The following is a 15,782-nucleotide window of genomic DNA, read 5'->3' as shown; positions in this document are numbered from 1 at the left end:
TATAAGGACCACTATATGGACCACTTAAAGACACTATAAGGACCACTAAAAAGACCACTATAAGGACCACTATATGGACCACTTTAAAGACACTATAAGGACCACTAAAAAGACCACTATAAGGACCACTATATGGACCACTTTAAAGACACTATAAGGACCACTAAAAAGACCACTATAAGGACCACTATATGGACCACTTTAAAGACACTATAAGGACCACTAAAAAGACCACTATAAGGACCACTATATGGACCACTTTAAAGACACTATAAGGACCACTAAAAAGACCACTATAAGGACCACTATAACAACCACTATATGGACCACTATAAAGACCACTATAATGATCGAAATAAAGACCACTATGAGGACCACTATAAAGATCACTTTAAGGACCCCTATAACATATAGACCACTATATTACATCCATTATTTTCAGATGGGAGGGGCTGGACTTCAGATGGGAGGGGCTGGACTTGAGCACCAACACTAGGGAAGCACAGCCAACCTGAAGAAGGGTTCAAATCTGTATGAACCTGACGCTGTAGAGAAGTGAAGACACTGAACAAAGTTCTTGGACAAGACAGAGTAGAGCAGAAAAACCTTCAGTTATTACACTGCAAAAAATGTCCTGCAGAAATCAGACTCATGTTCCTAAATCTGCTCCAGTTGTTTTATTGAGAAAAAAAAATCTGCCAGTGGGTCAGAAAAAGGATTCTGGGCTAGAATTCATAAAACAAACAAAAAAAGTCCATCAACTAAAAACTATAATGTGCCTTAAAACTAGACAAAAATGACAGACTGTGATCAAACAGTGTTTAGTAGAATAAATAAAATCCCACTGATTTGAGACAGAATGAGTTGAAATGTTGAATTTCAGTCTGAACAGAAGACGAACAAGCAGGAAAACCTTCAGAGAGAAACATTCGACTGTGTCGATAGATCTGAAAATGACTCTTCAACAGTGAATCGATCCCAGGTCTTCAACATTAGAGTCCATGTGTTTCCTACTGAGGTCAACGCCCACTGTGGGGTCATGTGACCAGTTAGCTCCTCCTCCTTGTGGAGCAGACATGGGTGTCCATGTTAAGAGACTCAGAAACCACCTGTAAACAAACTGATGTTCATCCAGAAGGGTCCAACCCATGTCCTAAACTCTTTTGCAAGTACACCTACTTAAGTGTATTTGTACTGTGAATGCAGTACTCTTGTGTACCATATTAAGTGTATTTTACTGTGAATGCAGTACTCTTGTGCACACATTAGGTGTATTTGTACTGTGAATGCAGTACTCTTGTGTACCACATTAAGCGTATTTGTACTGTGAATGCAGTACTCGCGTGTACCACATAAGTGTATTTGTACTGTGAATGCAGTACTCTTGTGTACCATATTAAGTGTATTTATACTGTGAATGCAGTACTCTTGTGCACCACATTAGGTGTATTTGTACTGTGAATGCAGTACTCTTGTGTACCACATTAAGCGTATTTGTACTGTGAATGCAGTACTCTTGTGTACCACATAAGTGTACTTGTACTGTGAATGCAATACTCTTGTGTACCACATTAAGTGTATTTATACTGTGAATGCAGTACTCTTGGTACCACATAAGTGTACTTGTACTGTGAATGCAGTACTCTTGTGTACCACATTAAGTGTATTTGTACTTTGAATGCAGTACTCTTGTGTACCACATTAAGTGTATTTATACTGTGAATGCAGTACTCTTGTGTACCACATTAAGTGTATTTGTACTGTGAATGCAGTACTCTTGTGTACCACATAAGTGTACTGTACTGTGAATGCAGTATCTTGTGTACACATTAAGTGTATTTATACTGTGAATGCAGTACTCTTGTGTACCACATAAGTGTACTTGTACTGTGAATGCAATACTCTTGTGTACCACATTAAGTGTATTTTACTGTGAATGCAGTACTCTTGTGTACCACATAAGTGTACTTGTATTGTGAATGCAGTACTCTTGTGTACCACATTAAGTGTATTTGTACTTTGAATGCAGTACTCTTGTGTACCACATTAAGTCTATTTATACTGTGAATGCAGTACTCTTGTGTACCACATTAAGTGTATTTATACTGTGAATGCAGTACTCTTGTGTACCACATTAAGTGTACTTGTACTGTGAATGCAGTACTCTTGTGTACCAGATAAGTGTACTTGTACTGTGAATGCAGTACTCTTGTGTACCAGATAAGTGTACTTGTACTGTGAATGCAGTACTCTTGTGTACCAGATAAGTGTACTTGTACTGTGAATGCAGTACTCTTGTGTACCACATAAGTGTACTTGTACTGTGAATGCAGTACTCTTGTGTACCAGATGGTTCCGTACCCGTTCAGAATCAGTCGGGCTTTTATTTTGAAAGGGCGAAGCACCGGAAGTGTAAGTGCTACTTCCGGTGCTTGTGTCGGTGGGGCTGTCTCCGCTCAGCTCGGTTTAGCTCAGAACGGCACGGCACGGCACGGCCCCTCCGCGGCAGCAGCAGTCGGATAAACAGTAGAGAAGCCGTGGAGGAAAGATGGCGGCCCCTGCTCTCTCCGCTCGCTCCGGCTCCGCGGGCAGCCTGGGTAACAGCCCCACCATGGCCGGAGGAAGGCTCCCGCACGGCGGCGGCGGCGGCGGCGTGGGGCCCGAGCTGGACTTCAGGTCGGCGGCCCGGATGGAGGATCTGAACCGGCTCATCCAGGAGTTCAGCAAACACGACCAGCGGGAGTACGACGACCAGCGGGCTCTGGAGATCCACACGGCCAAGGACTTCATCTTCTCCATGTGGGTGAGGGGCCGAGGGACCGGAAACACACACCCGGGGCGGGCGACGGGGCTGGGGATGCCCGGGGCTCACATGAACCTGCGGCCGCATCTGAGGCGGAGCAGGCGGAAGGAGGAGGAGGCAGGAGCCGGGGGTGTGGAGGAGGAAAACAATAGAAAGGGGGGGGGTGTTGTTGATGATGGAGCCGCTTCACCTGTGCACGGGCCGGGGGGGGGGGGTGATGGGGGTCAGGGCTGCCAAACCCAGGCCCAGTGTGACCTGAGCTGAGCTGAGCCAGACCAGTTAAATTAACACAGAATAGCTTTAAGTAATGACAACTCCAGACTTTATTTTTTGTTTCAGTGCAAAAAAATAACATTAAATTCTGAAAACATTTACTAAATATCTTAACAGAAAAGATGTGAATGACCTGAAAAACACAGAAGTTAAATTTCCAAACCTACTTTATGTATAAAGCACTTTAAGAACTCCAGCTGGTCAAAGGGCTGGACACCAAACATAAAACAAGGAATTAAATCAGTAAAAATGGTGATAACACAGGGTGCAAAGGGAGCTAAGAACAACAAAATACAACCATCATAAAAATGAAGACAATTTAAAATGATTTAAAAAAAAACAGCATAAGAAATATAAAAAAGGAACATCTCAGTGTAGATTAAAAGTCAATGAGAAAAGTGCGTTTTTAGACGTGATTTAAAGACAGGCAGAGACTGAGTCTGTCCAACATCTAAGGGCAACTGGGACCACAGCTGTGGGGCAACAACAGGTCCACAAGCTGCAGCTGATCTGACCTGAGAGCATTGGGGGGGGGGGGGGGTCAGACAGGTAGGAGGGTCAAGGCCATTCAAACATTTAAAAGCAAATAGAAGAATTGAAAACCAACTCTAAAACACCTGATAACCAGTGGAGTGAAGCTCAAACTGGTGGCATGTTCATGTTTCCGTTCATGTTTCAGTGTCCCTGTTAAAGCCGAGCTGCAGCATTTTGAAGAAGCTGCAAACGGGAAAGTGTATTTTCACTCATTTTCACTCAACCTGAAAAAAGTGCATTACAACAGTCACGTGAAGCAGTTCCAAAAGCACAGATCAGTTTCAAACAGATCCCTGGGCAGAACTGATTTGACTCTTGCAAACTGTCTTAAAGCTGTGGGAGACTTTGGTTTGTCCTCAGATCTGTCCATCCTCAGTCTTATCCTCAGTATCCTGAATCTGTTCGTCTGTCATTACTCAGCTGAATCTCTTCCCTCAGTGAACAGTTTCTTAGTACCATCCCCAGAAACAAACCATGTGTTTACACTAGGGATGTAACGATTACTAGTATAACGATGAACCGCGGTAAAAATTACAGACAGTTAGTATTACTGTTTAAATTCTAATTCTCATGATAACCATATTTGATTACTGCACTTTAGGGGAAAAACACCTATGTAAAGATCTGCTTTTATGTCAAATATTTGAGTATAGTTTTAATTTATTACAATTTTGATTTTCTATACCTAATATTTGGAACCAATATTCACTTTTGAAGTCTTTGAAAAGGTTCGTTAAGCATCTGTGTGTTATTTATGCAATAAATGATATATTTTTTAAATCAGATTTTATATTTTGTGTTTTCTGGCCTTTATGTTTTATAGTAGGTTAAAGAGAAAAAATAGTAGACAGATGATATAGATGAAGTTGTGCTGAAAAAACAGATCCCTAACATGGGTATAGTAAACATTTGTTTCTATAGTATATAAAGGCAAAATCAAAAGGACTGAAAAACAGACAAAACAGACTCAGACCACTAAGGGTTAATATTGAATGTTTCTGTCAACACAACGTGCATTGTGCCAATTATTTTATTATTTATTTTTTAATACAACTTGGTTAAATTATTTCAGTATGTGTATCAGTACTTTTTGAACATTTTGAGCACAGTTTCAACAATACCACGATAATAATGATAACCATGATAATTTTGGTCACAATAACCCTGATATGAAATTTTCATATGGTTACATCCCTAGTTTACACACAGAGCTGGGAGGGAACTCGGGCAGCTATGGAAATTTTATCACAATGTGCATTGTGGGAAGTGGAGGTTTTTGCAGCGGCAGTGACACCATATGATATTCTATGGATGAAACAAACACGACGCAGAAACGACTGAAACGCGGAAGCGGAGCCAGCGGAGCCAGCGGAGCTCCCCCCGGCGGCAGCAGCTGCAACAAACACGACGCGGAAAAAACTGGAGCTCCGCCTCCCTTCAGCCCTTTCCACGTCGTGTTTGTTCCATCCTTGTAATATCATATAGATGTGCTACCACTGCCAGGCGGCTGAGCGAACCTCCGCTTCCCACAATGCATGTTGCAGCGAAGTTCCAAAGATGCCCTAGTTCCTACTGACTGTGTTTGTAAACACATGGTTTGTTTAAGCTTTAGTCAGCTTAAAGTGAAAGAAACTAGAGTGCATCAAATTGATCAGTATTCTGCCTAAACTTCTCATTTATACATTTATACATGATCAGATGTACAAATATACATGATCAGATGTACAAATATTTATACATGATCAAATCTACAAATATTTATACATGATCAGATGTACAAATACACCAAACGTTTAAAAACAGGCAGAAAGTTGGTACAATTACACTTCATTAATTTTTAGACATTTCAGGTTCATATTTGTTCAGGTTGTCACATTTATTATTAAAGGATAGTTAATAAATGTAAATTTTCATAATTTAATGGGGTTTTTTTTTAGCACTAAAACAAAGAACACATTTTGCAGTTGACTTTATTTATAGGCATAATGGATATTGTTTTTTCACATTAAACCAAAGGATATCTGGAGTCTTTGTTTTAGGTCATCATGCTGTTCTTTTCTTTTCTAATTTATCCCAGGGACTGGATTGGACCTTTGGTGGGTGGGGTTTGGACCCTATAATATAATATAATACTAATACTAATACTGATACTGATACTGCCCTTGAAGAAGTACAGTTACTGTTATAAAAACTCACATTGTCCTTCTGTGAATTTACTAAAAGTTTAAAAAACACAAACCAGGCCTTTGACACACATTGACACCAGGACATTTGTGTGTCTGTGCAGAGTTTTACTGTCAATAGGACTGAACAACATGAACCACATCCTATGGTTCTGCTCAGATCAGTATGAACTCATCCACCATGTGGACAAACGTCTGTAAAAACACCTTCTACCAAGTGAGTCCAAAATACACTTTACATTTGACCTAGAACCAGAAAGAACAATAATATGAACCAATTTGGTGTTAAAGCACTGACATACGACAGGAGGAACAATGAAAAATACATTTATATGAAAATATTGAAAAATGTTTTCTGTGGTTTGGATTTGTTTCCATCACAAACATGTCAGTTAAAGGGTTAAACATGACACTTATGATTATTGGTATTTGATAAAAGACTGACAATGTATTAAAAAAGTTGCAACAGAACTATGAAAAACATTGAGACATTAATGACGCTGTTCAGATTATCCACTGAAGGTGATGACAGGATGTCTGTGGGCTGGGACAGCATCAGTCTGTCAATCAATCAATCTATCAATCAGCCGCTTGGTAAATGTAGTCATTGGATTTTTTCTTCATGTTTGAAATGTGAGTGAAGGTCCGTAATCAGAACCCTGACCTGGGTCAGTCCGGTAAGGCCCGGTTCCTGTCTGTCCACCCTAACCCTCACCCTCTGTCCATCAGGGATGGTTCCAGAAGCTGGACAAGAGCTCCCGGTGGCCAACGGTACCTCCTGCTGTCGGTCGGCGTCCGGAGGGCGTGGGTGGACATGGACCTGGACGAGCTCAGCGTCTATGCCCGCGGCACCGACTACGACATGGACTTCACCCTGTTGTCCATGCTCTCAAACTGCACGACCGGAACCAGCCGGTGACCTGGACATGAGGCACTCGGCGCTGGGCCACTCCTGCTCAGCCTCCGCCTCTTCGACGAAGGAACATCAACAAGTGGAGGACTGCTGCAACCGTCGTCGACCACATCAACGGAACCACCAACTACTTCTTCTCTCCGACGCTGGCTGGGCTGATTCTGTTCTACCCAGTCCATCTCCCTGGTTCTGCGGGAGGTCCAGAAGAAGCCGCAGAGGGGGAATGCCCCGGGTCGAGAAGGTGGAGAGGAATGGCACCATCATCTCCGTCTCCTGGGCCGTGGGCAGCAGCCGAATGCTCTATGAATTGTCCCGGTGGTGTCCTTCAAAGGTACCAGAGCGAGGACACCAAAGCATCAATCAGAGAGTAGGGTTAGGGTTTAAGGTAGTACTGTGGGTTTAAGGTAACACTGTGAGTTTAAGGTGGCACTGTGGGTTTAAGGTAGTACTGTGGGTTTAGGTATCACTGTGAGTTTAAGGTGGCACTGTGGGTTTAGAAGGTAGTACTGTGGGTTTGAAGTGGCACTGTGGGTTTAAGGTAGTACTGTGGGTTTAAGGTAGTACTGTGGGTTTAAGGTACACTGTGAGTTTAAGGTGGCACTGTGGGTTTAAGGTAGTACTGTGGGTAAGTATACTGTGGGTTTAAGGTATCACTGTGAGTTTGGTGGCACTGTGGTTTAAGGTAGTACTGTGGGTTTAAGTAGCACTGTGAGTTTAAGGTGGCACTGTGGGTTTAAGGTAGTACTGTGGGTTTAAGGTAGCACTGTGAGTTTAAGGTGGCACTGTGGGTTTAAGGTAGTACTGTGGGTTTAAGGTAGTACTGTGGGTTTAAGGTAGTACTGTGAGTTTAAGGTAGTACTGTGGGTTTAGGGTAGTACTGTGGGTTTAAGGTAGTACTGTGGTTTAAGGTAGTACTGTGAGTTTAAGGTAGTACTGTGGGTTTTAAGGTAGTACTGTGAGTTTAAGGTGGCACTGTGGGTTTAAGGTAGTACGTGGGGGTTAAGGTAGTTACTGTGGGTTTAAGGTAGTACTGTGGGTTTAAGGTAGTCCTGTGAATTTAAGGTAGCACTGTGAGTTTAAGGTGGTACTGTGGGTTTAAGGTAGTACTGTGGGTTTAAGGTGGTACTGTGGGTTTAAGGTAGCACTGTGAGTTTAAGGTGGTACTGTGGGTTTAAGGTAGTACTGTGGGTTTAAGGTGGTAGTGTTAGTCCCTGACTCTGGTGTCCTGTGGTTCCTTTGCAGGCTGGTTTACAGTAGGTTCAGCTGACCGCCTGTTGACCACCTGTTGACCGCCTGTTTCCTTGTTTGCAGGCTGGCCGGCCGTGGCCCAGAGCTGGCTCATGGAGAACCACTTCTGGACGGGAAGATCACAGAGGAGGAGGTGATCAGCGGTTTCTATCTGGTTCCCGCCTGTTCCTACAAAGGCCGCAAAGAAGAAAGAGTGGGCGTCTGTCGTTCGCACCGCAGCGAGGTGCAGCTGAAGAAGTGCATCTCGTCCAGCCTCATGCAGGCGTACCAGGCCTGCAAAGCCATCATCATCAAGCTACTGTCCGCGGCCCAAGGCCATCAGCCCGTACCACCTGCGCAGCATCATGCTCTGGGCCTGCGACCGCCTTCCCGCCAACTACCTGGCGCAGGACGACTCTACGCCCCACTTCCTGTGGGGGCTGATCGACGACCTGCAGCACTGCCTGGTCAATAAGAAGAGTCCCAACTACTTCAATCCCGCAGTGCAACATGCTGGAGCACCCTGTCCGACGAGACGGGCCGGTGCTGCAACGCGCGCAAGCTGTCGTCGTGCGCTCGGACCCGGCCGAAGCACCTGCGCACCACCCTCGAGCACGGCCAAGGCCGCCAACAGGCTGACGGTGGAACTGCCGTGGCGAGGCAGCGCCAACAACCTGCCGTCGCCGCCGTCCGACGCCGGCGGAGAGAACCAGCCGAACGACCGTCTGGCAAGAAGCTGCAGCAGCTGGTCACAGAGAACCCTGGGAAATCCATCTCGGTGTCATCAACCCGGACGACGTTAACGCGACCGCACTTCCGCATCGACGCCAAGTTCTTCCTGAGGACTGAACCCCGCCTCCCTCCTCTATTTGCCCCTACCCTTTCTCTGCCTTTTCTCTGAACCTTTGTGTTCTTTTCAGAGGTTTGTTTCCGTTTCTCTGCCACAGTGCGGTAATAGTGTCGTGGTTTCCTCCACAGTCGGTTCTTTTTTATTTTTCTATCCTCCTGGTTCACTGTGTGCCCTGTTGTTTTCTACCTGCTCAATGCCTTTGAGAGCATCTGTTTGGGAAGGACCAGGTGAACGTCCACCTGAAATGGGACTTCCTGTTCCCAACACTAACGCCCCTGGTGGCCGTGGATGGACCCCGCAGGTCCTTGTGTCGGTCCACTGTTGGTCATGAACGTGTCCTCAGAGGGTCCACATTAGTCAGTCCAGGTCTTACACAGACTCAACATGGTCCAGGTCTTTAATCCAGTCCAGGTCTTACACAGGACTCAACATGGATCCAGGTCTTTAATCCAGTCCAGGTCTTACACAGACTCAACATGGTCCAGGTCTTTAATCCAAGATACTTTTCCAAACATTGGATGGAGGTTTTTTCTCCTAAAATACCCAGATCCAGGCGCTTCGGTCTTCGTCACTAAGGAACCAAAAGTGAATAGTTGAAATAGTACCGAGTTAATCCACCACATGATGCTCAGGTGGCTGATGCTGTTACCATGGTGACGGTCCAACCACTGATACGTGATCAATATTCAGTCAGTGTTGATGTCATTAATTGAGATGAATTCATCTCAAAGCATGTAACTAAAATACATATTTTTATTTATGATAATAGATTCTATCAGTAAAAGCTGTTTAATTATTGGAATGTACTACTTTTAACTTAATTACATGCTACGGAACAGTTGAACTGTACGTCTAATTAACAGTAATTAATAAATCAATAAATGTATCTGCAAGCTCGAAACTGTCCAAAGCCAAACCCCCTGTTTGGATAATTCTGTTTTCTGTAGTTTTTACTGATATTAACGTTGACGGTTTAACTGGAATGAAATGAATCGAAACAAAAGGTCAATACTTCAGTTCCGGTTTTTCTCCTTAATGCAGGTAAAATAAGTGGAGTCATGCGGGGTCAAAGTTCAAGGGCTTTATTGTGAAAGGTCATAAGAAAATCCATACAATCCACTGGAAATACTGTCAGTGTTAAACGTGTTAAACAGTGTTAAACCACAACACAAGCAGCTTTTAAAGGCCTTAATGTTTTTCACTTTCATTTCACTCGTGTCTTTTCAATCTTTTCTAACTTCATATTCTTAACGTGTCTGCGTTAAAGTGTCTGCAGTTCCGTCAGTTTTAGGTGAAGCGCTGGTTCACGCTCTGACGGACACTAATGACTCATACATGACCTGAGGTGACTGCGTTTCCGTCCATGGCCACCAGAGGGCGCTGTCCTGATGGACCAGGGACAGACTGTCCTGATGGACCAGGGACAGACTGTCCTGTTCGTGTCCTCCACTGATAAGGGTTCATGTGGATGGAGGTGAAAATCCACCAATAATCACATGTCAAATGGAGGTCATTGTTTTGGGTTTTAAGGGACATTGTCAAACTCAGGAGTGAAGAGTCATTTTGGAGGTGGATTTGTCCCTTTAAGGAATGTCTTTTGTCCCACTGGGGGACGATGGTACTAACGTCTTAGAATCTAACTGTAAATACCTGAACTGACTGAACACTAATGTGTAGATGGACTGATGATCAGACGTAGACTTTGGTCGAATTTTGCACAGAATGTAAATGAAAAACTCACTCCTTGACTGTGGCGTTTGTTTGTGTGGATTCGATCAGGAGACACTTACTGACCGCTGGTACTACTGCAGTACTACTGAAGTACCTACTGCAGTACTACTACTATTCAGTAGTACTGCACTACTACTGCACTACTGCTGCTCCGTATGCAGTAAAACGACAGTAGTACTACAGTACTACTGTACTGTATACAGTACTACTACACTGTGTACAGTAGTAGTACAGGATTATAGTACTGCTGCACAAATACTATTGATAAAACAGACCTTTGGTCTGAGTTGAATCACTGATGGACAAGACAGGTTCAGGAAACCGTCCAATCAGAGTGCAGATGGACGTCAGCTGTTCAACCCTCAGGTTCACCTGCTGCGTTCAGACCACCGTCATGTAAAGTGTCCGACTGTTCAGACAGAGCACAAAGTCAGTAGAACCCCACAGAACCTGGTTCTACCCCAGGGAGTTAAATCATGTCCAAACCGTGGACACAGACGCCATCCAGACACCTGTCAATCATATTCATGTCCACACCACCAGCTGTGACAACGGGCCAATCAGGACGTTTGACCCCAAACTGCTGCCAGTGTCTTCAAGTCCATGACTATTGTCCGTTGTCGTCTGCAGGTTCCACTTAAACACATCGACCCTTTGCTGATGTTCAGATCAGATTTGGGTGCTGGGGGGTAAAGGTTCCGGTGCGTTCTGCTGCTTCGTTAATGGTGCCGTGGCTGAATGATGGGACGGCTCACGTCCATCATCACTAAAACCAACCTTCAGCATTCGGGCAGAACATGTGCAGCAGGTGCTCAGTTCTGTCTGCGGTCGTTTCTCTTTTAGGAACCTGACAATAACAAAGAACGCTACAAAATTTAGTTTGCAGAGCAAAACTGGAAAAACCATTCAGTAACGTCGACGTCTTTTCTTCAACATATTGGCTTTTTTGTTTCACTGGTTCTCAACTGGTGGGTCGGGACCCAGAATGGGTCACAAACCGTTTCAGTAGGTCCAGGGTCTTTGTCAGGACAACAGATGATGTTAGAAACCACCGGTGGACTCCATAGATGTGTTTTACACTCCATTGGACAAAACCTCAGTGAGTTAATGGCTTGAATAAGTGACTAAACTGAGTTTGGAGCTTTGGCTTTTAAGTCAAATATTTCTCTTTTAGATTGAAAGGGAATATTTCTAACACCGGGCACTTTGGCTTATCATTAACCCTTTAGAGGACAACTCAGGGAAGTACTCTGAAAATTCAACAGTTCAACCTTAGTGTCTTATTGGAACGTCGTCCTCTACCAGTCCTCATCAGTTGCCATGACAACAGTCTCCATCCTCTAGCCACAAACATCCGAGTAACACTTAGTAAAAGTTAAACATGCAATAAAACAGCTGTTATGAGGTCACAGTCACACATATTCACTATTTTACAGCATCAACCTGTCTATAAAATCTGTCTGAAACACTATAATTTAATAAAAACCAACACGAGGAACAGGGTGGACTCATATTTAATGTTGAGGAAATGACCAAAAATGGTCACTTGGCCGATAAAGGGTTAAGCTTGTCTTCTGTGTTTTCACACTGTGATCTTCTGTTTTCTCTCAGGTTCCAAATGCGCTATCTTTATTAAATACATTTAGTTGAGCTGTGATCAGTGGAGGGCTGATAGTGGGTTCTGATCCCAGACAGTTGAGAACCACCGATCTGTTTGGTTTAATGTTGTAAATGAATGGAACGGAGGTCGACTTTTATCTGGACGGAGGTTCTACGTCTGGAAATCTGACTCCGATCAAACACCAAAGTCGGAATGACGTAAAAACTGTGAGATCTTAGACGTCGGAATGTGTTTTTTACATCACAGACAAGATACCGCTCGTATCTTTGTGAACTTGTTCCTATCTTTGCAAACCCGTTTGTATCTTTGCGAACCTGCCCGCATCTTTGTGAACCCATTCCTGTCTTTGCAAACCCGTTCCCATCTTTGTGAACTCGCTTGTATCTTTGCGAACCCACTCGTATCTTTGTGAACCCGTTCCTATCTTTGCGAACCCGTTCCTATCTTTGCAAACCCGTTCCTATCTTTGCGAACCCGTTCCTATCTTTGCGAACATGTTTGTATCTTTGTGAACCTGCTCGTATCTTTGCAAACCCGTTCCTATCTTTGCGAAACTGTTCCTATCTTTGTGCTCTGTCTGAAACGTATCATGAATCTTCCTTTAAACGTCATCACATGTCCACTTCCTTTCATCACTTTCTTCCATTTTACGCGTTTATGTCGCACATTTCAATCGGCTTCACCGTATCTGTGTGTTTTAGAACCTGACGTTGGGTGGGCGGCTCTTCGACTCCGGCTCCGCCCACCGACGATGGTGTCAGTTCGGTCGTTTCGTTTGTGTCTGTTAATTCTTCTGTTGCAGATGCTCCCGGACATTTCCAGAAAGAATGCGAAAAACGGCAGGAATCGGACCAGTCATGTGATCTTTATCCCTCATCCTCAAGTGCAATTAGTGATATACACACAAGTACACACACACACACACCTGTACATCCTGTAGCGTTAACACTGAACTAGTACATCTGGTTTAATTAGAGACCCACAGGACCTGAAGCCCACGCCCACTCATGTCTGCCTTCAAGTGCTGTCGGAAAGATGAGCCTTTTCACTAGTGAACGTGAAATTACCAGTGTGTTGTGTTCAAGTGCTTTTGTTGTCGTAGTAAACTTAAAACTGGCTGAACACAGTTTATGGACGTGTTCGTTCATCTGATACAGCACGTTTGGTTTGTAATGTTTATTTTTTATGCTATAAATGTGTAAAATCACCTGCTAACAGTAGCAGAACATTAATAAAACTATTATTTATACTGGCTTGAATCCCTCGTTTTTCTCCACCGTGTTGAAAAGGTGGTCAACATTTTTCCCAGCTTTCCAGTGAAAATAAAATGATTTCCGATTTTGTGACTAGTATTTCCCATAATTCGTACAGCACTTGAAAGCAGCATAACACACTCCACACACGGGTCCTGCTCGGTGGAAGTGGACTCCCTGTGGTTCCTCGGAGCCTTGTGACCTTTGACCTTACTTCCTTCTGCCACTTTTCTGTTCAGAACCTTTGAACTGTGAGGTTTATTTTCTCTGTCTTTGCTGCTGTACGTTATCAAACTTCAGACAATGGATTTCTTTATGCAACGTTGTTGGTTTTTTGATGGTGTGACCCTTCAGATGGCGGTCCCCCCCCCCCCCCATATAAGAGGAGTCATAGACCTGAAACTGGCTTCACTCATGGGAACACACCTGGTTACTTTTAGATGATTTCATATCATGTATTGTAGGAAAAATAACACTATTTCATGTTCTTTTCCTGTCGACGGTGACGTCTGAACCTCTGTTGATGCTTTCGGACTATTTTATCCCAGTCTTTAAACGCCTTCTAATATTTTACACAAAGCTGCCGCCATTTTCTCAACAAAACTCAAGGAATTTTTTAAACTATTGCCAGAAGCTGAGTAACATCAGCGCACGCATAACCGTACAGATTTGTATGTTTTTTTTGTTTCAGTCGTGTCTAAAGTTTCTATATAAATATTGTATATGAAATCTCCATTTTCTGAATCTTGACCTTTTAAGTGCCACTTATTGATGTGTTGCCACTATGGTTTTGAATGAGGTTTTTTTTTAAATAATGAGAGTGGTTTTCAATGTTTGCCATATTTATATTTATATATATTTGATGTTAGAAAAATAAAATAGCCAAAAATATCCCTAGTGATGCACAAATGTTAGAACATTTCTTTTGTAGCTTTTATTCTAAATTACCAGATTATTTTTGTCTATGGTTTATTTCCATGACCAATTTTAACTCCTTTTTGTCATTGAATGTTTTAACTACTGATGCTAAAGGCATATGTTCACTTTACAACTTCACAAACTAGCATGAAACTTTATTTCCTGTTATCGGAACAATAATGAACCAGGTACTAAAGTATATGGCATCGTCTGCATAGAACAATAATGAATCAGGTACTAAAGTATATGGCATCGTCTGCATAGAACAATGAATCAGGTACTAAAGTATATGGCGTCATCTGCATAGAACAATATTTAACCAGGTACTAAAATATATGGTGTCAATTGCATAGAACAGTAATGAACCAGGTGCTAAAGTATATGGCATCGTCTGCATAGAACAATAGTGAACCAAGTACTAAAGTATATGGCGTCGTCTGCATAGAACAATAATGAGTCTTATCCTGCAGGATTTGCTGTATTTCAGTTTAATGTTAGAACCATAGCTTTAGGAATTTGGTTCATTTTTATTAGTACCTAATAAAACTTTTAATAGGACTGACGAACCCTGAAAAAGGTGAGTCCAGCCATCAAAGGGAAGAACGTTGACCTAAACTCCAGGAAATGGAACGCACAAGTAGAGGTCTGAGCTTTAAACCCTGGTGGTTTTGAGTGACGCAATAAAGTGTTTGAGTTTAACACTGGGAACGGTGTGTTTAATGACCGTCAGACCAGGGAATGGTGCATTTAATGACCGTCAGACCAGGGAACGGTGTGTTTAATGATTGTCAGACCCAGGGAACGGTGCGTTTAATAATCGTCAGACCCAGGGAACGGTGCATTTAATGACCATCAGACCAAGGAATGAAGCATTTAATGATCATCAGACCCAGGGAATGGTGTGTTTAATGACCGTTAGACCAGGGAACGGTGTTTTTAAGACCGTCAGACCAGGGAACGGTGTGTTTAATGATCGTCAGACCCAGGGAACGGTGCGTTTAATGAACGTCAGACCCAGGGAACGGTGTGTTTAATAACCGTCAGACCAGGGAACGGTGTGTTTAATGACCGTCAGACCAGGGAACGGTGTGTTTAATGACCGTCAGACCAGGGAACAGTGCGTTTAATGATCATCAGACCCAGGGAACGGTGTGTTTACTGACGTCAGACCCAGGGGTGGAGGGAACCGTCATGTGAACGGCTGCTGTTTGGGTTTACCTGCTGTAACGTGGAACTACTCATGTAAATAAACACTTGGTACAATAAGTCTGACTCCTGGTGGGTTCTGTTCTTCTACATCCTACTGCTATGTTCTTCTACATTTTACTTTAGTCTTCATTCTTCTACGTTCATTTCTATGTTCTATGCTCTTCCATGTTCTGTTTTCATCTATATTCTACGTTCTTCTATCTTCTGTGTTCTTCTACATTCTTCTATGTTCTATTTTCCTCTACATTCTTGTACATTCTATTTTCT

General features: G+C 43.2%; 1 pseudogene; it reads left to right on the top strand.

Moving 5' to 3' along the window:
• Nucleotides 1–2,399: 2,399 nt before the first annotated feature.
• Nucleotides 2,400–15,572, top strand: LOC115415736 (protein MB21D2-like; annotated as a pseudogene).
• Nucleotides 15,573–15,782: the final 210 nt, after the last annotated feature.

Source organism: Sphaeramia orbicularis, unplaced genomic scaffold (assembly GCF_902148855.1).
Source record: "Sphaeramia orbicularis unplaced genomic scaffold, fSphaOr1.1, whole genome shotgun sequence".
In the NCBI taxonomy this organism is placed as follows: domain Eukaryota; kingdom Metazoa; phylum Chordata; class Actinopteri; order Kurtiformes; family Apogonidae; genus Sphaeramia; species Sphaeramia orbicularis.
Note: the sequence above shows the minus strand (reverse complement) of the source record. Positions and strands in the feature narration are given on the sequence as shown.